Source organism: Pinus tabuliformis, chromosome 7 (assembly GCF_031772625.1).
Source record: "Pinus tabuliformis cultivar Carrire ecotype Pingquan chromosome 7, CPIR1, whole genome shotgun sequence".
In the NCBI taxonomy this organism is placed as follows: Eukaryota; Viridiplantae; Streptophyta; class Pinopsida; order Pinales; family Pinaceae; genus Pinus; species Pinus tabuliformis.
Window position 1 is genome coordinate 1,921,046,838 of NC_142293.1, and position 25,960 is coordinate 1,921,072,797.

At 39.7% G+C, this 25,960-nt stretch overlaps 1 pseudogene; it reads left to right on the forward strand.

The window, feature by feature from the left end:
• The first annotated feature begins 12,871 nt into the window (after window positions 1-12,871).
• Window positions 12,872-13,518, forward strand: LOC149256186 (germin-like protein 8-14; annotated as a pseudogene).
• Window positions 13,519-25,960: the final 12,442 nt, after the last annotated feature.

Consider the following 25,960-nt stretch of genomic DNA (forward strand, 5'->3'; position numbering starts at 1 on the left):
ATTAGACAATCTTTCAGAGCATCAAAGGAAGCTTGCGCCACCTAGTCCCAGACAAAAGGTACATCCTTTTTCAAAAGACGAGTATAACCCTTAGCAAGTTCTGCGTAATTTGGAAAGAACCTCCTCAGAAAGTTTGCTTTCCCTTGGAGTTTCTGAATCTGAAGCAAATTTGAAGGTGGAGGCAAATTAATGATTGCCTGAACCTTGCATGGGTCGAGACGAATCCCATCCTTAGAGACTACAAAGCCAAGTAAACGACCAGAACCGACGCAAAACACACATTTGTGTGGATTGAGTCTTATCTTGTAGTGTCGGCAACGTAGAAATATCGCTCTTAAATGTTGCGGATGATCAGTCCGCTTTCGCGAATGAGCCGGAAGGTCGTCGAGATAAGGTTGAACAATGTTCTTGATGTCATGGAAGGCATAATTCATTGCCCTCTGAAACGTCGCCCCTGCGTTCTTTAAACCAAAGGGTAATTTTCGATAAGCGAATGTGCCCCACGGACAAATAAATGCAGTCTTTGACTGGTCCTGTGGGCGGATATTTATTTGATTATACCCGGAAAATCCATCCATAAATGAAAAAATTTCACATCCGGCGCATTCATCAAATATCTGGTCGATGAAGGGTGTAGGGTAGTTGTCCTTCGGACAAGCTTGGTTTACATCCCTATAATCGACACACACTCTAATCGTCCCTTGTTTCTTCATAACAGGGACAATATTCGATACCCAATCGGTTAGAGGAACCGGGTAGATGAATCCAGCATGGAGAAGTTTTTCAACTTCCGCCTTAATGGCAGCGGCTTTCTTGGGGTGCACCTGCCGAAGCCGTTGTCTTACTGGTTTGACATCAGGATACATTTTAATTTCATGTTCAACGATACTCGAGTCAATGCCTGGAATTTCATCATATGACCAAGCAAAGACATCTCTAAATTCGCGAAAAAGAGCGTTATATATTTCCAGTTCAGAAGGGGAACAACCTTTGCCGACATAAATATTCTCTACAACATCTGTTTTAGTCGAGATATTTATGGCTATAGTCTCTTATATATTGGATAGGTTTCGCTCGGAATCCACTGTGTTTACAGTATTTGTTAGGAATTCAAAAACTGAAGGGTGATAAAGATCACTTTGAGTATCTTCTTCATATTCCGGAAGAAGGGAACGATGGTGGTGATCATTCCATGGTGCCCCCTCAATCATCATTGATTGTAAGATTCCTTCGTCAGTCCCATGTACTTTCGACCAAGGATCTAATGGGGTTCCATATTCTCTAGACCTATCTACCCAAACGCTTGACGAGCGTTGATTTGGGTTGGCCTCCCATGCTTGAAACATTGATTGCTACAATATTTCTAAAGAGCTTGGGGGCAAAACCATTGTATGATCCATGTTGACATTGTCTTTTGCGACCTTCGTGGAAGATATCATGTTGCAGGTTGCTACAAACGGTACATTTCCTATGTAAATAGGAGGTGGTAGCGCGAAAGTTCCCATCAATGTGGGGTCTTTCAATAATCCTACTCCGATATCTTGAATTGAATGGTTGCTCTCATGGATCATGGGAATGCTTCCTGTAACTTGTGAACCATTAGGGAGGAAGTTTTGTTGGTCGACGACCGTAATCCCTCCTTCAAACGGGAATGCGATCTTCCTAAAATAAGTCGACACAACAGCTGCCATGGCATAAATCCATGGTCTACCCAGTAGGATGTTGTAGTCAAGATTTCCATCAATGACCTCAACATCAATTTCTACTGTTTTTCCTCCTAGTTCAACTTTCAAGTTATTAAGGATACTGTATGGGGTATAAGTCCTTCCGTCGAAAGCTTTTAATGTTGTCGATGATCGCGACAAGGTTGGAGATCCTAAAGTTTTCCAGCAACTCATCGACATAATACATGTTGATGCTCCCTCATCAATAATTGTTATGTGAACAGTTTTGTTGAGGGCTTTCACTTGAATAAGGAAAGCTAGTTGAGCTGGTAACTGAGGATCGTATCCCTTATGATCAAAGGATACAAGATTGGAATCCTTAGGATCAACCCCACCAATTGCTGATAACAATGCCTGCCTTTGGGTTGGACAATTTTGTAGTACTTCAAGAGTCGACATAGCGGATGGCGATTGTGCCAAATCTTCCACTATGTTATAATGCTGCGCCGCTTTGGCGCGAGGATTAAATGTGGACTTATGTACTACACCCTTTGGCGGTTTTATTGTTAATTCAGGGATGATGGGTGGTACAACTTCTGTCGAAGTTGTTGTCGAATTACTTGGTTGATCTTTACCTTTTTCGTTCGACAGCTGAGGATTCCCGTAATCTTTGTTCCTTGTCGAAATCAAAGCATCATTCTGCTGTTTTGAAACCGACAACATAAGTACTTGCGACGGGGAAGCATTTCCACTATCAACCAGATTTTGACCTGGGTTGGGAAATGGATCAGTTAACACAGCTGAGGTTTGGGAACTTTTAAAGAACTTCTTTAACTCAGCTTTGAATGGGCAATTCTTTGTGTTATGATCTTTATCATCACATATTAGACATGGATAATTTTGTTTCCCTTTCCCAGGAGGGTTTGAAGAATTTTTTCCAGGGGATGACTCGCCCTGTTTCTTATTCTTCCCTTTGTTTTGCTTCTTCTTGCTTCCTGGTTGATTGGTTTCTTTGCCTTTATCTTCTGATACGACATTTACTTCCAAAGCAAGAATTTCTTCTTTTGCATTTTGATCCGAATTCTTACGGGCTTTCTTTGACGAAGCCTTTATCGATTTCGCGTTTGCCGTGCCAATCACACCGTCACCGGCATGAGAGTCACTATTTGATTTAGGAGGAGGAGGAATTGAAAATTATGGTCTAGGGGCGTCAGGTATTTTGTCGTAGAGCGTGCTAGACTGAGTATAAACCAAGTCCAAATACTGTGCACGAGCAATGACTTGCTCCTCTGTTACGACTCCCCCCTTGGCCACATCTTCCGTAATAGCAGGAAGTAACAACTTTATAAACCATTCAGCTAATAGCTGATCGGGAACATATGTTTTCACCATCCTACGACGACGACGCCACTCATGTATATGATCAGATATATGGGTGGCAGTTGTCTGTTTGAAGTTGGTTAATATTTCTGTTCCCGTTTCATACCTTATCGGTAATTGAAAATGGGTTAAGAAAGTCGTGGCTAGGGAACTAAAATTGTCGAAAGAGGCTCTTGGCAATTCAATATACCATTTAGCCACTGGACCCGTCAATGTCCTCTGAAAAAGGCGAAGCCTTATCAAATCGTCGTTTAGGGTGTTCGACGAACACCACAGATGAAAAGTCATCACGTGATTCGATGGGTCTTCACCTGGATTTCCATTGAATTTAGGAATGTCAGATGGAAGTTTATGAGGAATCGCTGGCCACCAAGGGGCATAAGCAATCGGATCGTTGGTTAACCAGTGTAAATCGGGTAACTCTAAAGTTGCCATGAATGGTAACCGTTGATTCAGGTTAGGCGAAGCGTAACCAGGGTACGATGGAATCGCTTGAGCAGTGGGCCTTTGCATACCAGCATAATGTAATTGATGTTGGTATGACTGATACGATTGGTGGACTTGACCACTGTAAAGTGGTTGGTTTTGACCGTTTTGGATATACGGTTGTCCACTGTTTGTAAAGATCTGCTGCTCAGAACCTTGGTACACCTGCTGGAATTGCGGTTGTTGGTATTGCACAAGCCATGGTTGTGAAGCCATGTTTTGTTGTGCTATGCTAACCGTTGGACCAAGGTGTGGGGTAATTGTACCCGTTTGGACCTGTGTCGCCCCACCAGTTGGTGATTGTGGTTGTGACCCATGTTCAAGGGGCTGTTGCATTACAACCTGAGATATCTGAGGTTGACATGCAACAGGCATTGCTTGAACTTGTGACATTGTTACAATAGCCGGTGTGGTTGGGATGTTCGTCATAGGTACACACTGTTGCATAGAATATACAACCCTTGGTTGTTGAGGTAGCATAGGTACCCAACTACTTGATGTAATTCCAGTATAACCTGAATATTGTTGTGAACTCACGTATGGGTACCCTCCTGGAGGGGGTAACGAAAGGGCATACTGCCCCCCATACGGTAGCAATCCGGGACTCAAGGGAATTGATTGTCCTTGGGGACTGGATTGCCCAAATTGACCTCCAAATGGATCAATTTGGCGAGTCTCAACATAAGAGTTGCCGGGTATTACTCCGGATGAACAAACTGGAACAGACCATACTGTCGAAATAGTCCCTTGTTGGACTCCTTCTAGCTGTTGTGAGCTAGTCGGGACAAATGGTATGCCGGCAAACATTGTCGGAGTGACGGCAGGGGCTTCTGCTGTCGCTGTGTCGTTCGACACAGTCCTAGATGACGGTTGTTCAGAAATTTTAAGTCTATCCAATAGATTGCCTAGCGATTCTACAGGAACTTCCACTTGTGGTGGATTAACTTCTGATGAAGGAAATAGAGTGACCCCGACTCCAAAATGGGTTGGAGTACTTGCTTGCGGATCTTCTGCAATTTCCTCTATCGCAATCAAACCCGGTGGAAGAGGAAGACCGTCAGGTCCGTAAAATATTTCTGGTGCCGAAGAATTTGTTGCTTCGACAGCGACAGTTGTTTGAGGAACAAAACTCTCTGGACCGGTTACAGATGGAACTGGTTCAGTTATACAAGTATTTTCCCCCAGACTAGGATCAGTATTACTGTCTTTCTGTGGCTGTTGAACTTCTTCTATAGAGGCAGGGTTTCCAGAAATGTTAGGAGTAATCAGAACCTCAGATGCAGTTGGAACACTTGTTCTAACTTTTATAGGAGATTTGAACCGGTTAAACGAGTTCGCTTTGTCCGTACTGTTTTCGATTCCGGAGACAAAGACGGTTGACTCGTAAGCCTCCGTGAACGACGGGGTTTCAATTGACTTTCTTCCACGATTGTGGATTACTCGATCAACCAAAATATTAAAAGGGGAAATTTGTGTTTCCGAATTGAATGAATTTTATTAGACGCTTTTAGACACAACTTGCTTTTTCACTTTTTAAGAGTCGAGAAAAAGCTAAAGATGACTCTAGTCTCCTTCGATGTTTTAACAAGCCCGAAGTGACAAATGCTCGAATGGACTTTTTCAGTTATAGAGTTTGAAAAAGGCCAAAAGAAACTGCTCTGGAGATCTAGGCAGAGGGTGTGCCAAACCTTTCGCAAAACCACAGAATACGTTTTACGGTACGGGTGGTCGATCTTCGTGAATGCTGTGTTCACTGCATTGCGATCAGTAGGGCGGCCGACACGGCTTCCTATGGATAAAAGATATATGCCTATAGGGGTCTCCCAATATATACGCGACGGTACGTGGGAGCACAAGTCCGTATTAGTGCCACCGAATCTCAGGAGGAATCACCCACCTTCTTCGAGATCGACAGTCACTACGTTTAACGACGCCGGAACACGTCTCTAGCTTAGACCTCTATGTGTTTGCGTTATGTTTCAAAGCGTTGTTAGGTTCATTCAATATATTTTAAGTTGATCTTTTTAAATTTTGCCTTTCAAGGTTCACCACGAGATGTTTTGATACAAATTCCTAAATGCAGTCTAAGATGAGAAGCAAGCTTTTTCAATCTTTCGAGTTATGAAAATCTTAACTACTGAGGGAAAAGAAAGACATCATCTTTTCACACAGATCAAAGAGCACACACTAATGCAATTTTTCCTAAATCAACATGCAAACTGTCAAAATGCACATGCACAATGCAGGTATTTCTTTTCTCTTTCTTAATGTTGATGTAATACAAAAAGAAAGCTATTGTATAACTTTGAATTCAATTTCAAGTGAAAGCAAACAAGTTTGTCCAAAATCAAAAGACACCTTAATATTTACTTGTTTCGACACTAGAAATATGTAAATTCAAACCATATGACGAAAGAAAAAGCTCAATCAGCTATGAACAACAAACAAACTAACTCTTAAGATCAAAACGACACTTATCACAGGTCTAGATCTAAGAGGCCACAACAAGACTAGTTCACTTTTCGTTATGGGAAACTGCAAATGATATAAGAAATACACAAAGAACAAATACAGTTTCTTTATACAACCGAGGCAAAATAGTGGCAAGGAAAGTTGGTTTCAGATAGGCACATTGACTGACAACAGGCTGCAAAAACAAGGATGAAAACAGGGCAATAAACAGCAGGGAACCCCAGTAGCACAATGCAAAACTGGTTCAGTGCAGGTGGTACACTGTCAGTTTGACATTCAGCGCAGGTAGCCCCTTCGGGATCTGCGCTGAAATGCAGACTGCCTTCACAGTGTCTGCAATGAAGAGATAAACTTTCGTTTTTCTCAGTTTCCGGGTCACAGATTGCTCAAAAATTCACAGTTTTTGGCCAAATCAGAAGCTATCGGTAAAGTACACACTAAGGGATGAAAAGGAGGATGAAAAGCTATCACTAAGAGTTGTTCAGAGTCCTTGTGGATCAGCTCTTCAAATCATAAACAGGCCCAGAAACTGAGCTAGAGTAGCTGCCCTCTACTTTGCATTTGAAAGATTCAAATGCAATTCGATTCGGTACTCCCTGTGTTTATGAAATGAATAGCAAAAAACACAAACAACCAAAAAGATACGTTCCCCAGCGGAGTCGCCAATTTGTTGTTGGGAAAAGTATCCAATACGGAATGACCCTATCCCACTCTAAGGGTGATAGTACCTCAGCAACAATCAAAGCAAATCTATTTGAGATTACTTCTTTATGAGATGTAAGAGAGAGGAGGAAGAGATCCACTAACCGATGTCTTCCGCTAATGATTGATCCAATCTTCTCTCTTTGCTGCTTGCTCCCAGCTCTTTGCTCTTTCACTGGCCCAGCTACACCGAGATCCTGCAAAATAACAAGAGAGGGAAACTACAAGAAGCATACATTCATAATTGATTCAAGGATTAGAATAAATCAAATACACAAGTATAACAACACATCATAGAGACACATGCATATAGAAGAACCTCAAATTCTTTATTAATGGAAGAAGTAAAGTTCAGGAAGTGATACAACCATAAAAGGCCCAATCCAGCATCACCTCCCAGCAGAAAGAAATCTCCTCTTCACCTCCTTCAAAGCAAATCACCCAATAGTTCTATACTCAAACCAACAGCACTTCCTTACATTCACAAGATTCCAGCCTCCTTAGACCTCATGAGAGAGCTCTATATATAGGAGTTTTGGAGAAAGGATGAGTCAGCTTGTAGCTGGCATGAAGCTAACTAGTGTCCTCTCCCACTTCAGTTATTCTTCAGTTCTTGAGTCCACTTGGAGGTTCTTGCTTCCACTTGGAGATCTAGACCCTCTTACTCATCACCAGTCGAATTCCCTGATCCAAGTGTCATTTTGGAAGCTTCCTGGGCATTGACACCTTGAAGAATGACTGTGCCACTTGTCCATCCTCGCCCAGCGTAGGTAGCCTTCTTTGCAGTTGACATTCAGCGCAGGTACACAGTGGAGCAGTTGACATTCAGCGCAGATGCTCAGTGGAGTAGTTGACATGATCCAGAATTAGCTTGTTTTTGAGTGTTTTCAGGTGGAGAACTGATATTCAGTGCTGTGGTTTGCTGACCTTGTTCCTCTAGGGGTAGGAACAACATGTTTAGGGACTTTGGATCCCTTAGATTATGGACATTTCATGCTTCATGCTGTAAGGCACAAAAATGTCTATAACACTAGAGAGCTTCCACCCTCTAGGGGTGACCATGATCATAACATTCCTTTGCTCCCGGGGGCCCAACCACCTAATGTGCGCCCATATCAATATCCTTTTTTCCAAAAATAATGAAATTGAAAAAATCATCAAGGAACTCCTTGAAGTCGGTGTTATTCATCCTAGCATCGGTCCTTATTCATCTCCATTGGTCATCATTCTAAAGAAATATGGATAATGGCACATGTGTCCAAACGTTCGAACCCTCAACAAGCTCACTATCAAGGACAAATTTCCTATTCCGATTTTTGATGATCTTCTTGATGAACTGCATGGTGCTCAATTCTTTACCAAGGTAGATCTCCACTCAGGTTATCACCAAATACGCATGAAGGAGGTAGACATTCCCAATACTACCTTCTGAACTCATGAATGCCATTATGAATTCCTGGTCATACCATTTGGTCTTTGTAATGGTCCATCTACTTTTCAAAGCTTCATGAACCACCTGTTGAAACTATATCTCCAAAAATTTCTACTCATCTTCTTTGATGACATTCTCATCTACAACATAACCTGGGACAAACATCTTCAGCATGTAGACATGATATTGCAACTGCTCCAGGATAAATTATTTGTCAAATTATCCAAGTTCTCTTTCGGAGTGGAAGAAGTTGAGTATTTTGGACACATTGTGGGTCGTGAAGGAGTGAGGATTGATCTAAAAATATACAAGCAATGAAAGATTGGCCCCAACCAAAAACCATGAAGAGTTTGAGGGGATTCTTGGGTCTCACTGGCTATTATCGTAAATTTTTCTGCAATTATGGTCACATTGCTTGACCCCTCACTAATATTCTCAAGAAAAATTCATTTCTTTGAACTGATGCAGCTTAGCATGCCTTCTTGGCTCTCAAATTGCCCATGTGCTCCACCCCTGTATTAGCCCTACCAGACTTCACCAAATCTTTTGTGATTGAAAGTGATGCTTTCGATAACGGTATTAGCGCTATATTAATATAGGAAGGTAGACCATTGGTTTTCACTAGCTAACAACTCAGTGGAAAACACTTGGGTCAATCTACCTGTGAGAAAGAAATGATGGCCATCTTACATGTAGTAGACATCTGGTGGTCATACTTGTTTGGGTGACATTTCTAAATCTGCACGGACCATCAAAGCCTAAAATATTTTCTGGAGCAACGTTTATCATCGCCACAGCAAAAAAATTGGCTTGCCAAAATGCTGGGATGTGATTATGAGATAATTTACAAGAAAGGGCATGATAATGTAGTAGTTGATGCTTTATCATGCCAATTTGAGGATGAGAGCACCCTGCTATCAATATCTCTGCCCACACTAGATTGGATTAAAGAGGCCAACAAGGAATGGTTCTCCCACCCCTCTCTCTCCCAAATTATTAATAACTTGAGAGAAGATCCTAATTCCTCAGTCAATTACTCTTGGAAGGATGATATTATTCGCCACAAGGATCGAGTATACATATTACCGATATCCACCCTCAAAACCCACATTTTGGACGAGTTGCACTCATCTCCAATTGTAGGGAATTCAAGCCTTCATAAGACTTATGCAGGCGCACGTCGTTCTTTCTTTTGGACTCGCATGAAAAACAAAATTCTTACTTTTGTAGCTGAATGTGATGTTTATCAATGCAACAAAGGGGAAACAATCAATTTACTGGGAACCTTACAACCATCACCACTCCCTGCATCTGTCTGGATGGATGTTTCCATGAATTTCATCACCAGTCTCCCAAAGTTGAGAAAAAAATCCATCATCATGGTGGTTGTGGGTAGACTTTCTAAATATGCTCATTTTTTTGCTCTACCACACCCATTTACCCCCACTTTGGTGGCTCAAGTTTTCTTGGACCAGATCTTCAAACTGCATGCCATACCGACTTCCATTGTGTCTGATCGCGACCCCACTTTCACCAAAAAACTTTGGCAAGAAATTTTCAAGCTACAAGGCACGCAACTCCAACTAATTACTGCCTATCATCCCCAAACCGATGGTCAAACAAAAGTAGTCAACTAATGTTTGGAGACATATCTAAGGTGCTTCAATTTAGAAAAGCAGCATTAATGGTTATAGTGGCTACATTTAGCTGAATGATGGTATAATAATAAATATCATGAAGCCATCATGATGACGCCATTTCCTATATCCCTGGATGTTCTAAAGTACAAGTAGTTGATCAACTCCTACGGAACCGTGCTGCCATGATAGCATATCTCAAAGATAATCTACATCAAGCTCAAAATTTAATGAAGTAATAGGTAGACAACCATCGTTCTAAGAGAGCATTTCAAGAAGGGGATCAGGTATTCCTATGAATTCAACAATAGAAGCAAACATCTCACAAAGAAAAGGGCTTCCAGAAACTAGCACCAAAATTCTATGGATCTTATCATATACTTTAGCACATAGGAGTAGTCACCTACAAACTGGCCTTGCCACCTACTACAAAAGTCCATCCGGTCTTCCATGTATCATGCCATAAGAAAGTGGTGGGGAACAATTACAGATTTCAAACAAGTCTACCCAAATTGGATGAGGAAGGCTCGCTTTGGCTCCGACCAGAATAGACCCTCGACACTCGTGAAATACATCTCTATGACCGCACGATCAAGGAAGTTCTCATCAAGTGGAAAGACACCTCTCGAGAAGATGCCACCTGGGAACCAAGCACTATTCTTCAACAGTTTCTGCAGCTTCAACCTTGAGGACAAGGCTACTTTTGATGGGGGAGGGCATGTTAGGATCCAACCCTAACCACTTTATCTATGTAATAAGCCCAATGGGCCAAGTTAGAGTCATAGTTAGTTAGAGATTCAATAAAGCCCGTATTAATAATTGTAAGCGTTGACCCGCATTAGAGAAAAGGGACTACAGTTAGTTGTAAACGGGCCATAGTTAATAAATTAAATGGTTAACCCATGTTATTCAAGGGACCACTAGTAGTTAGGATGTTGGATGTCATTTATCTATAAATAGTCTTAGTTAGTAAGGGAAATATCATCGAGTCTTATTGTAATCGAGCTCTTCTCTGTTGGAGGTTTCCCCTTCAAAGAGGCAAGTGAACATTGAATTTGTTCCTGAATAATAAAATAATTTGCAGTTTTTCTCATTTCATTCTATGTTCTGGGCTACATTCTTCGTATTTCTGGTATTTTGGATTTCTCGCAAGTCAAGAGCATAATAGGTGCTATGACAATATTTGGATATGTTCGTCTCATATTTGGATCAATTTCAAGAGAAAATCTCTAGTTTCTCAACTTTATAATTGGAAATAATTGTTAAAATTATAAGAAATTATAATAATTGAAATTTATTTTTCTAAAAATTGTTTCCATAAATTGTAATTAATCAATACATTAATTGAAATAAATAATTCAACCAAATAATCATTATGCCATTGTTTATTATGTCAGTGTTTACACCCCCTTTATCATATACATACACAAAAAGGAATGAAATTGATCTCTCCTAGAGCCATGAGCGATGTGTTGGGCACACAGATCTACAGATGGGCATGTAAAACATTTAGGGTTTCAACTGTTGCAACAACCAACAAGTGTCATACTCCTCAACAATGTAAATCCAACTAGGATAAGATAATGTGGAACCATAAAAAGTCAAATGTTTTCATAGTCCCATTTGTTCTCTTTATATTGAACTTGCCAACCTTGGTTTCACATGCCTCCATCGATGCCTAGGAACTCAATTTAGTTGTCCAAATCCCACACTCGTAGTAAATTCTTTCCTAATGGACTTCTTCACTAGGCAAGATTTAATGGGATTGAGGGTTTGTGGACCAAAGTTTGGGCGAGAGGGAGCCCATGAGGTTTTTGGACATGAGATGTAGAAAAATGATGGCAGTGGTGAAACTTTTGTTAGGATGGCTATGGATAATGTTGGAGAGGTAAGAAGTGAATGAGTCAATGATTTCTAAGATAAATTCATATTGAGTCATTATGAGGAGAGCATTGAGTTGTGGGTAGAGTCGAAGCATGCAACTAGGGCATGCGAATGAAATAGGTATCAATGGAATTAGCAGAGACGATGAATGTCAGGTAGAATTACTAGACTAACAGGGTCAAAATAGCATAGACATTTCCTAGGGTGGTTAGGGTTTTAAGTTTAAGATAAGATAATTTTATTTATGTCCAATAAATGATTACAAAATTAGGTGAATATGATTAAAGAGTAACATTGTTGGAATTCAAATTCGGAGCATTGTAGCTTCAACCAAATCAAACCTAGCAACAATATGTGAAGATATGATTTATTGAGAAATAAATAGAGTACCATAATGAAAACAAAAATAGGTATAGCATGTTCTATTATCTAAAATTAATTATTTTAAAGTTATAGACACTTTTAAAATAAAAATATAATTGAAGTTTTAAATATATAAAATTTCAATCAAGCTTTCTTAATTCAAATAATTTTATGTTCACACATATCATTTCAACCAAATAACTAAATGCACATAATTCATGTATGCAAATAAACAGTGACATGCCACCACATGGTTCTTGTTTAAAAAAATATTATAAAATTAACCCTCTATTACATACCAAGAACAAGCACCTTATCTCAAACCAATGTTAACGTCAATTTACTCTTTTATATAGCTAACTTCTAAGGACCTTACCTCGAACCAATAGAATCTCACAGTCAAGACAATTGTGACTTTTGAATGCAACAAGAATGTCAAAAGTGGATAGTAAGGGTTGAATGTTGGCTTTTTGGAATTTCTTCCCTCTCGACTCCACTAGGCTTTGGGCGACAAAAATTCTGAGAGAATTGCCCAATTGCACAAAGAGAAATCACGAGAATTTTTTGTGCCATCCCCAACCCCACAATGATAAGACAATCTTGAAATGTTTAAAGGCTATCACCTCTATGGAAAATACATGCTGTGCAGAAAATGAAGCACTGTGATCTTCACGGTTCTTGGCAGCTTGCCTAGTCCCATAATAGGGCCCATGTTAAAAATACGTACCCTGAGCGGCCAATATGAACGTTTTGGTGGTTACTCTGTGACCCTATAAGCTTCATTTGGTTCTTCACTAACTGCACATTGAGAAAAAATCCCTTTTGCAATTATAACATTGGATTCATCAATCATGGTGACTTCCAATATTGCCTCTCTACTAGTCATTGTACTAGTCCTATGCAATTTAGCTTTTCAGCCTTCGTGTTCGCAAGATTTCTACGTGGTAGACTTGTCCTTGAAGCTCACTCCCATCGGTTATCCTTGCAAGGTGGCTTCGTCCTTAACTGCATATAATTTTTCTTCAATGGATTAGAAGTGGCTAGGAACATGAGAAACACCATTGGTGCCGCTGTAACTCCCACTTTCTCAGCACATTTTCCAATATTGAATGACCTTAGCATGTCGATAGAGAGACTCGACCTCATGCCCAAAGGTGTCATTCCACTACACATCCATCTAGCAGGAAGTGAGGTCCTTCTGGTGGTTAAAGGAGTAATCTGTGCTAGATTCATATCGTCAAGAAATATTGTGTACAACGAAACACTCTACAAAGGATACATCATGGTGTTCCTGAGAGGATTTCTTCATTACTAGATCAATGTTGGGAAACATAAAGCCATTGCATTTGCTTCCTTCCAAAGCCCTCTTCTTGGATTGAAAATTTTTCCCCTTGCTCTCTTTGTCGGTAATCTTCCTTCTTCTGTCATCGAGAATACTACGTTCCTTTCAGACGCAGAGGTGAAGCACCTCAAGGCTTTCTTAGGAGGAAGTGGCTAGGAAATATATATTTTCTTCAAGTTTTGTTCCTTCTAGCTTCAACTGGTTTGACGTTGTACTGCCTCGTTCTGATGAAATTTCATTCGTTAATGTTATGTTGGTTTAGTATGGTTGTTGCATATATGTTGCTTTGCACATTATCATAATTTCTAGTCAATTGTGTTTCTGAATCAAATCAAAAACTTTTGTTGCAATTGAAATCTCTACTAAAATCTATAATGAAATTTGGATGTGCTTTTCATATATATATATATATATATATATATATATATATATATATATATATATATATAATGCAGTAAATTCTCTCTAAAGTTCCATAAGTGATTGGTAAAGTTTTCCTGGGAACTAATTCTAGATAACAAGAGAAATGTATATGTTAAAATGAAATATATATGCCAGGTTGAAATGATATTATGTTGTTATGGTTAAAATTTATAAATTTTGGAGTTTACTCATTGTAGAGTAGATGGTGATAGGGTGTTTTTTTAAGAGGCTTTGTGTTGTAAATTTCACCGCTTCCAAATTTCATGGGAAAAAATCCAATAATGCTAAGGGTTGATGTGGCCCAGACATAGTGCAATATCCAGATATTTTTGAAGGCTAAAATTCCTCTAGGTGGAAGCTACTCGAGCCACTTGTTAAACATGCCAATTATATCAAGACTCGTATAACCTTGCATGCACAACCTTGAGGAGCAAGGTAGGGAATAGAGATGTTGTGGTTGAGAGGGAGCATGATTTAGCTCTCAAGAGGAAGCCTCAACCATTTAACAATTGGGTTGACCACGAGGATGATAACGAAGAGGATCAGTTAGAGACCTCCAGTGGGAGGAGAGTCGAGCCAAGTGGGCAAAAGGAGCACATGAAACCATACCTCCAGGTGTTAGGTGGGGTGATGTGAAGAAATAGTCCCAAGAGTTGCAGTAATTTAGGCAGGGTCCATTAAGGTGTTTTTGTCTCATGGATCATTACCCTTGCTACATGGTACCAGAATATTAAGTAGTAAGAGGATCAGTGTTAGTAAAATACTAAGGAGTGCAAGGGAGTGTTGATCATAGAGAAGGAGGCTCACTAGTAGAGTAAAAAACAACACAGTTTTCCCAGTAGACAGTTGTAGACACAGTTGATTTAGTTTTTTTTTTTGGATTCATTTCAGTTGCAGATGTTGCAGTAGAAACAAAAACAGTGATAAGTGTTGTATCCAATACATTCCAAAGGTGTTGGATTAGGGTATATGTGAATCCATTTCTTGTTGAGAGGGAGTGTTTAAAATGGCATCAAGAAAATCCTGATTTAGTTTTTCCTTGAATTAAATTAGGAGAAAAATTGTAATTCCATGTCACAAGAGAATTTTTACGAGTTAAATAAGTTAATTTGACTTAGTTAATTTGAGTTGAAGGTCTAACTTGAGTCATGTAGAGTGTCTTCTACTTTGTAGGAGCCCCGGTTGAGTTTATTTTGATTTGTAATTAATTAATTTAGTTTTCCATGTAGTTTCAAGAAAATGGCAATAAGAAAATCATGATTTAATTTTCCCTTGAATTAAAATTAGGAGAGAATTGTAGTTCCACATCAGAAGACAACAAGAATGAGTTAACTAAGTTAATTTCGCTTTTTTTGCTCAATTAATTCGAGTTAAGGGCCTAACTTGAGTCATGTAGAGTGGTTCCTAAATTTTAGGAGCCTAGAGTGAGTTTAATTTGAGTTGTAATAATCTAATTCAGTTAAACTGAGTTAAAGTTAGTTAAACTAGTTTCAACTGTTGGAGGAACTGGTAGGAGGTCTAGCAGTGGGGTGCATCTTCAATGTTCAACTAGTTAATGGATAAATCAACCATAATTAACCCATGCATGCATGGAATTTGTGTTACCTAGTTGAGATTGGAGTTCAAGGGAAATGTACTATCAGTTGTATAATTTTTCAAGTTGTACAAGTGGTGCATGCATTCAGAGAAGGACCTATACGGATTGGAAAATTCTAGATGAGGAATTTCCTATTTAATCTTCAATGTTCAACTAGTGAACTGATAAATCAGCCATAATTAACTCATGCATGCATGAAATTCGAGTTACTCAGTTGATATTAGAGTTAAATGGCAATGCACTATCAGTTGTATAATTTTCTGAGTTGTACAGGTGGTGCATGTAGTTAGAGAAGGTCCTATACGGATTGCACAATTCAGGATGGGGATTTCCTTAATTAATAGGGGGCCAATTCCTTAAGAAATAACATAAGTAAATAGGAGCTTGGAAGGCAGCGGAATTGGCTTAGTATTGGCCAGAGTCAACTTATGAGGCAAAGATATAGATTATACTTGTGCAAAGATTTTTCAGGTTGAACAAGCATTGTATTTCTTCTCTATTTTATGACTAATGCAATATAGATAGGAAGGGGTTTTGAGCAGGAAAATTTCCCCTTAGATAAATCTATGACCATATGTGATTGAATCTTGTCTCATGTTTATGTTGTGATTTCTCGATAGATTAATTATTTCCACTGATGAGTAAAGTAGATTCAAGTCTTTTGTTTCAGCATATTACATAAGCAGTTTGAATCTACAAGGAATTTATACTAGTATTAGAGTAGGAATCACAATACAAGAGAAGAGAATTAAAATTTTTTGTAGGAGGTTCAAATTACAAGATTAATGTTGCAGGTTTCCTCCAGGACAGAGAATATGACTTCCACTGGACTCAAGCTCGAATATGCTCTGGAAGGAACCACAAATTTTGTGGCATGGAAGATCCGTATGGAGGTGGTATTAGATGATAACGTTCTACTAGATCACATCAAGATAGATGTAGTTAAACCCCCATTATTTGATGCCCAGGATCTCACTTAGTGGAAGAAGGATGTAGCTAAACCGAGGAGGATCATATTGGAGGGAGTTAGAGATCTTATTGTTTCAAATCTCCACGAGAAAGAAACTCCATTCGCGATGTGGAAAACATTGACCGACTTATTCGAGAACAACAATGACCACAGGAAGTTGGCACTTAAGGACAAGCTTTATAGAATTAAGATGCAAAAAGAATGACACAATTCCGCAGTACCTGAGCATGTTTACAAAATGTTGTGATGAACTTAGCTGGATCCGTGTGACTATCCCTGAAGAAGAATTGGTAGCTCTAGCTCTATTGGGTTTTACCAAGAGTTCGCATAGTTATCAGGATTCCATGAATGGTAGAGACAAACTACTGAGCTAGGAGTGATTATGGTATGATATAGTGTAGGAAGAAATAAGGGAGGACAACTGAGATGGGACCTCATCCAAAGAAGATGAAGAGGACCTTGCATTAGTTAGCAAAGGAAATAAATCCAAGGGAAATAAGTCCCAAGGTGAGGAGGGAAAGAAGAAGGAAATTTCCAACATCAAGTGCTTTCACTGTCATGAATTCAGGCACTATGCCATGAAATGTCCACAGAAGAAGGTAAGCAAGAAGGAACATGCAACAACAATAGCAGGTGAAGCTTTAGCTTCACAATTCGAGCTTTATTTTACTCTCATTGCATGCATGGTGTTATCACATGTACATTTGAGTATCAAGAAATTTGAAAAATAAAAATAAAAAATAAAATAAAAAAATAAAAATAAAATAAAATAAAATAATCCTATAGTAGATAGCACTCCTTAAATATGGTAAAACCCTCATTTTTTCCTATACTATGTTTAAATAATAGTTTCAAAATTATGCATAGTTGAACAGGCTATTAGAAGTGATAAGGAGACACAAGAAATCATAAAAAATCAAAAACTCAGAAATTTCACAGTTTCATAGCAACTCCCCATAGTTAAGCTGGATATTTGCTACGAAATTGTTGTAGCTTTTCATGGAGGAGAATGCAAGTAAAAATCTCAGCTAAGGGAGTTCTAATGGCATGTGTTTAGCTAAAAAAATTAGTGAAGACCTCATAACTTTCAGAAAGATCATAATGGTAGTAGAAGGGTGTTTTTTGTAACTTGCTACCAGTATTTGCTACTAAAATTCTGGAAATAACTATTTTAGTAGTAACCTGCAAGCTAGGGATCAGGGAGAGGAGCGGAGAAGCTAGGGTTGGAGTTGAAGATAGGGTTTTGGATTCAGGGTACCATGGCGGGGAGTGCAGGGGGGAGTGCTGCTCCATCCTACAGCCAGGCAGTCACGGGAGGAAGTTAGAACGCAGGAAAGAAACATTTCAAAAAACCACTGGACCAAATCTCAGAAACCAGAAGTCAGGGGAAATCTGGAAGAAGCGGAGATCAGGATAAAGAAGGGGATCAATAGGAAATGAGAAAAGAAAAGGAGATTGGAGGCAGTAGTGAACAACTGGCTTCCAGAAAGACAACGGGAGTTTGCAAGCCCAAGTCAGGCATTATTCCTCGGGTCGTATTAAGCAACCCAGCGATACAAGCTCATAGAGATCATATGACGGAGCATGCAATTATATGCAAGTTCATGGGGCTATGGCTGACAGAAAGGGCTTTACATGTCTGGATAAGGAGCCATTGGAATCCAAAGGGGGAAATACATTTACATCTGGGTTCTAAGGGTTTTTTCAGAGTAGTGTTTGTAAGCTTAGAAGACAAAGACAGAGTGTTTGAAGGGGGGCCCTATTTCTATGCTATAGCAGGACTCTACATGCGACCATGGATGATGAACTTTGTCCTGGAACATGAAACATTCACTTCAATACTAGTTTGGATCAGACTATATTCCCTTCCTCTGGATTATTGGTTGCCAGAATCTTTGAAAACCATAGGCAACAAGCTGGGACATTTTCTAAAAATCTCAGAGGCAACTCTGAAAGGGAGATATACCTCCTTTGCTCGAATATGTGTGAAAATGGATCTATCTGGAGCCCTGTTGGAAGCGATCATTTTAGAAGTATATGATGAAGAATGGATGTAGACAATGGACTATGACCACATACCATTCAGATTCCGCAAATGCCATGAACATGGGCATCTATATAGAGACTGCCCTACAATCAATAGGGAAGATAAAAAAAAACCACTGTCGAAAGAGACCACGAGGGTTTCACCAATGTTGGGAGTAAAGAAAAAGGAGGAAAGTGTCCACACGAGAAGGAAAATGAGGACAAACACACAAGACAAAATAGCTTCAAGATCCTGGAGGAAGAAGAGGGGAACAAGGAGACAGTCCAGGACATGGAGAATGTAACAAAAGAACAGGGTAGGGTAGCTGACATGGAGGATATCACAGTAGAAAACCAGCAAAAGGATGATCTACCAAGCCTGATGGAGATCAGTAGAGACCAGGAGATGACTCCAAGTGAAGCAGGAACAGAGGACCATGACTTATAGGAGATTCTGGATAGGGAAAATCTAGATTTAGAGAAATTTTTGGAACAAGGTAAAAAAATAGGGATGGACTGATCCAGGTGGATGTTGGTGGCAACCCACCTATCCCATTTGGACCCCCACAACTGTCTCTTTCAGTTTTTCACTTTCCTTAATTATAGTGCAGTTTACTATTTTTAGCAGTTTTTCGGGTCCTAAACTTCCGGAGCCGTTTTGAGGCCCTAAACGACGTTTTTTGGGAAATCCACCACCAACGATTTTTCTAATAAAATCGTCTTTTCCGTCGTAGTCCTCAGAGAGATCTTTCCAACGGGCTATCATGCGCATCAAACGGAGATAAGACGACCAATTTGCGACCCCGGGAAGTTGGCTGTCCAACTCACCCCAAAACGGGGCCCACAATTTGGCGTTTCATCTTCTAGGGTTAGGTTTTGGAATGTGAAGGGTTTTCCATTGTTTCTCAATAATAAATAGGCCTTCAAGCCTCATTGTAAAGACAGTTCGAAACAGTTTAGAGGCATGTAGCTGACACATCTCTTCTCAGAGATAAGCTACCATCGCCCTAGCTGGGTTATTTCTATTTGTAAGCATATTTCAGTATTCTCCATTAATGAAATTAAGTATTATTTCCGCTGCATCTCTGTTTTTATGGTTATCGCATCTCTGTATTTATGGTTATCTCTGTAATCTATTGCGTTCCTGCTTAAATCCGGATCAGTGGTATCAGAGCGGTCTGCTTTTTCTTTGTTTTTCTTTGCATGTCCCGACTCTAAACTTGTGGGTTCACAGGCACGTATCAGAATCATCGTCTTCTCTTCAACCCTCATCGTTGCTAGGGTCAGAATATAACTTTGAATCTGAATCGACACGTGAAGCTACTCTCTCAAACTCCTCGGTCTCTGTCGCTTAAAATTTCCCTCCCGAGAAAACATGTACTCAATCTGGAGTGTTCGTTGTTCGTACCAACTCTTCTCCTTTTTTGAGCAAAGGCATTCCCCCCCTCAGACTCAGTCCTTGAATCCCGTTTGATTAATTCCCCTAGCAGAAAACCTTGCATTAATCCCCTTGACAAATTGTTTTTTCGTCTTGTGATATCACAAAGGAACCTTTCAACGACTATGATTTTCCCTGCTTGGATCAACGGCGGGGAAACAATTTCGCACCCCCTCGTCCCATTTCTCGTTAAAGATAAGGGGGGGTCCGAAAAGCGGTATTTATTTTCCCGGGCCCCATGCAACGTGGTGCTTCCTCATGAATTCACACCCCCCACTGAAAAACACATACCACCATTCCCCCCCCCCCCCCGAAAAATCTGCCTATCTCTCCTCCGCTCCCACCAACGGTCACCACGTCACCTCCCATATTTACCTATCGCTAATTACTCCGCGCCACTTGTCATTCCTCCATTTTCTCACCATATTTTTCCATTTCCATCTACCCATTATACATTTATCCATTGCAAATTTCCTGTTGCCCATTAATTCATCTAAATCTCATTCTGTAACAGTTCTAACCGCAACGATAATTGAACAAGTCTTATAAAATTCACCTCATCTCATCCTGCACGACTCTCCTAGCTACGTTGTTACTGTTTTTTATTGCAGGTACTGATTTCAACTCTCGCAACCCCTACTATTGCCAACACCTGTCAATCCCAGCAAATTTAGATCCCACTACCATTGACAGATATTCATTGCTCATCCAGGTACCTGTTCACGCTGAATCTTTGTTATCTTTTTCCTTCTCAAACTCCTTAGACATGGCACCAAAGGGAAAGAGAGAATACTCTAGTAGAAAATAAAACAATAAGGATAGCCTTGAAATCTCTGCTACCCTGGACCCCAACCATATGCCATTGGTAGACTAGTATTATAAGATTGTCGATACCGAGTGTGAATTCAACCTGTTCGAATTACACCACTAGTTGAAGCAAAACTACCTAGACCAGCAGGATGAAATAAACCTTTGGGAATCCTTGTTACCCATGTTCATGTTCCCATAGACACACTATTTCCCTGATCTGTTCCTGTGGTGTCAAGCCAGATACAATCCACTGCAAAGAACTATTGTGGCCTATAATGGAGACATTCTGATCTTAATTTCATTTGAAACCATAAACCAGATGTTGCTAATTCCCGAAAATGACTCCCTCAACCATGTTTCGACAGTCTTCCTTATGGATTTGTATCATAAGCTCACCTTCCCTTAGAGAGCCCAGATTTTCAAGATTTTCCTTGCAGAAGATTCTCATATTCCCAAGACATTTTCCCCTTATCCAGCTTCTATGTTCCCAGAGAAAGTCAAACAGATCATTGCTTTAGTTTCTCGCCTTTTAGGGTATCAATCGGACCAGTGGGTAGATGAAACTATTCTAGGATTTCTATCTATTTTCTTTAAAGAACATAAGACAACATTCATGTTTAATTTTAGTCAATTTCTAGCTAATAATATGCATGAACAAATGATGAAGATTACTACAGAAGGCATGTTTAAATATGCAGATGTATTATTTTATATGTTTCTTTTTCAGCAAGAAGACAAGTTTCCAATGACGTTACATAAACAAGATGATCAAGGCATCAACCATTCAGTGATACAATGGACTTCATTGATAAGAAAAAACTCAACAAAGTTTAAATTTGCACACTTCATAGACATTTTTGTTCATACAATTGTAGGGCTTCTTAGCAGTCAGAGTGAGCCATGGACCAGTTCATATATTTAAAGGGTTTTGCACCTAAGTGAGCAGACAAAAACTGGAGACTAGTATCTATACCATAATTATATAGAGATAAGGGTATATGGATGTGAGTTGGCTCCCTACAAGCTGCCTAAATATGTTCCAATGAGGATTTTCTCTCTGGAATACATAAGGAATATTATCAATATGGATGAAATCCATTTTGTCTCAGGTAAAAGAAAATCACAATTTAAGATCAAGACCCAAGTGGGACCATTCATATGTAATACCAGAACAACAGGAAATGAGGCAGACTCAATCCTCAAGCAATTCAATTTCCATCCCAGTTTCACCTGGTCATATGACCCATTCAGCATAATTTCTAATTTAAGGGTGGAACTCAAAACCACACCTTATAATCATACCCCTAGACCAGAGATCGAGAAGTTCATGAATCAAGACCAGTGGGAGGAAAATACACTACAAGAAGCAGAAGAGCAGATTCTATCTACAACCACCTCCATGTTATAGACATATTTGGGCACATCAACCCCAAACTCATATGTCAATGTATTACGGCTCATCAACCCCTAAAAGAGTTGTTTCATACCCTAAAGGAACATAGTCATCTGAATACATCATTCCCCAAAAGTTCCATATGAGAAACCATCCATAAATTGCCTAAATTGAACCATACTCACTGCTCCATTGGCAAAGTGTGATGCATACTGAGTGGTACACTACCAGGGTGCGATACATACTATTTAGGCCTTCTATAGGGTGCGATGGGCGAGAATGGAAAAATTTCTGGGACAATTTGTTAGTTGGTTGCTCATGGAATCTTCTAGAAACTTCTCCTGTGCCACTTGCCTCTCTGAATTCGCCCAATGGATATGGCTCTGGTCTATGAAACCAGAGATTCTGGGTTCAATCCCCAGTGGAGTCGCCAATTTGTTTCTGGGAAACCTGCCATATGATCTCTTCTACATCATCTGAGTTTAAGAAGAGCTCCGACTATTTTGAAATTGATGATCATCGCGAGGCATTGCCCCCAAGCCCCATCGAATATTTGTAGCAATCAATCTTTTGGGCTTGTGTAGCAAACTCGAATCTGCACTCAACGAGTGTTTGGGTAGATAGGTCTTTAGAATATGGTACCTCTTCTAATCCTTGGTCTTGTATGCATTCTACAGACAAAGGAATCATCCAACCAATGATGATAGGAGAGACATCGTGGGAAGATTATCATCATCATCCCCACCTTCGAGATGACAATGAAGATTATTCAAACGACCTCAATCACCCTTCAATTGTTGATTTTTTATTAAATTCTGTAAATATAGTAGATTCCGATCGGAATCTGTCCAACATTGAAGAAACTATCGCCATTAATATTTCGACCAAACCTAATGTTGTAGAGAATATTAACGTTGGAAAATCTTGTTCTGCATCAGAACTAGATAGCTACTGTGCTCTTTTTCGCGAATTCAGAGATGTCTTTGCATGGTAATATGAATAAATGCCAGGCATTGACTCGACAATTGTTCAACATGAGATCAAGATGTATCCTGAGGTCAAACCAGTATGATAATGGCTTTGACATGTTCATCCAAAGAAATCCATTTCCATTAAAGTAGAGGTTGAAAAGCTTTTGCGTGCTGATTTCATTTACCCTGTACCTCTCACTGATTGGGTATCAAATATTGTTCCTGTGATGAAAAAACAAGGAACGATAAGAGTGTGCATCAATTATAGGGATGTAAATCAAGCATGTCCAAAGGACAACTATCCTACACCCTTCATCGACCAGATTATTGATGAATGTGCTGGATGCGAAATATTTTCATTCATGGATGGATTTTTGGGCTGTAATCAAATCAATATCCACCCACAGGACCAGTCAAAAACTGCATTTATATGTTCGTGGGGCACATTCGCATATCGTAAATTACCTTTCAATTTGAAGAACGCAGGGGAAACATTTCAGAGGGCAATGAATTACACCTTCCATGACATCAAACACATCGTTCAACCATATCTCGACGATTTTCCTGCTCATTCGCGAAAATAGACTGATCATCTGCAACATTTGAGAGCCATATTTTTACGTTGCCGACACTACAAGATACGACTCAATCCACACAAATGTGTGTTTTGTGTTGGTTTTGGTCCACTGCTTGGTGTTGTAGTTTCTAAGGACGGAATTCAACTCGACCCATTAAAGGTTTAGGCAATTCTTGACATGCCTCCACCTCAAATTTGCTTCAGATTCAGAGACTCCAAGGGAAAGCTAACTTTCTGAGGAGGTTCATTCCAAATTATGCTGAGCTCACTAAAAGTTATACACGTCTTTTGAAGAAAGGAGTACCCTTCCATTGGGATCAGGTCGCACAAGCTTCGTTTGATGCTCTCAAAGATTCCCTGATAAAAACATCATTAATGTATGCCCCTGACTATCAAAAATACTTTCACTTGTATCTCGCCACTGCAGATACAACCATTGGAATGGTTTTGGTGCAAGAAAATGATGGATTGAACATCCTGTATATTATTTAAGGTGTAATCTTAATGATACGAAAAGAAAGTACTCTTATGTTAAAAAGTTGGCTTTAGCAGTCGTTCAAGCAGTACAGAGATTTCGACACTATATACTTCTTCGCAAAACTACCATTATGTCAGATCGCAACCCTATGACATACATTTTGTCACGTCAATCGATGGGGGGAAAATATTCCAAATGGATAGTAATCTTGTAAAAGTTTGATATGGAATTCGTCAAATCCAAATAAAAGAAGTCTCTTGTCTTTGCAGAGTTACTTTGCGACCTTCCCTCGTCCTCCAATGATTTAACATCAGAAGAATAAATTGTGGATGAGACTCTGTTTCTGATATCATCAAGTGATCTATGGTATGGGGATATACTGATCTATCTCCAGACCCAAAATTTTAGGCCTAACACCTCTCACTCTGAACAACGATGTACTTGATACCAAGCTAAATATTATCTAATCGTTGGTGATACACTTTATCATCATGGTGTCGATACGGTTTTACAAAGGTGCCTCATGCATGAGGAGGCCGAAAAAGTTTTGAATGATTGTCATTCAGGTGCTTGTGGGGGTCATCTATCTGGTTATGCTACTGCACAAAAGATCTTACAAGTTGGTTACTTCTGGCCCACCATATTCAAAGATTGCATACTTGCAGTCAAAAGTTTCCGTGCCTGTCATATTTTTTATCGCAAAACCAGATTACCACCTGCACCACTGCATCCAGTCGTTGTTGTTGGCCCATTTGCTAAATGGGGCATTGATTTCATGACATGTAACCCCCCCTCGACCAGGGGGCATGGGTATATTATAGTCGTTATCGACTACTTTGCAAAATGGGCTGAGGCGATGCCTACATTGAAAAACAGCGGTGAAATGGCTGCACTCTTTTTTCCAATCATGTAGCTTCTAGATTCGGTGTACCACAGGCTATAGTCACAGATCATGGGTCACATTTTTGCAATCACATGATGATCGAATTAACTACCAAATTAGGATTGTCCCATGATAGTTCTACTCCATATTATCCGCAGGCTAACGGACAAGTTGAGGCAATCAACAAATTCCTTAAGCACATGCTGCAAAGAATGATTGGAGTCCATAAACGGAATTGGCATTTAATCTTGTACTCAGCTCTGTGGACATATAGGACTTCGGTGAGAAATGCGACCGGATTTACGCTCTTTCAGTTGGTGTATGGTCTAGAAGTAGTCTTACCAATTCAATGCAAAATCTCATCCCTCAAACTTGCAATCGATCTGCTTCCCGAAACTTCTGAAGAAGAAGCTCGTTTCTTAGAATTAATCCATCCGGATGAAACCCGTCGTGATGTCGCATTGGCTAATGAAGCACATAAGAAATGCATCAAGGCACAATATGACAAAAATGTTAAGCCTCGTGTCTTCTCAGAAGGTGAACTAGTCTTGCTTTACTATCAAGACTCTGACAAATTAGGACCAGGAAAAATTGAACCATTTTGGATGGGCCCTTACAAAGTTAAACGTGTATTGACAAAAGAAGCCTATGAGCTAGTCGATTATGATGGGATTCCACTATTGCATCCCCAAAACAGGTTGTATCTTAAACGTTACTATGCTTGATTAAGTGTAGTAAACTCATTGTACATATAATTTATTGCATTTTTGAGTGTTTTCTTTTAGAGTTGTCATTTTGTTTAGGTAATCCACTTCACATTTGTTGCAGATGTCAGAGTTTTTGGAACCATTTGTTGGGTATGCCGACGGAGCTAGTCGTAGTACGCAGAACCTATCTTCTGCGGCTTGGGCCATCTTCGCTCCAAGCGACGAGTTAGTGAGTTTCAGGGGGATATGTATCGGTCGATCGACAAACAATATCGCTGAGTATAGTGCATTGATTGAACTTCTCTCTAATGCCATTTCACATGGCA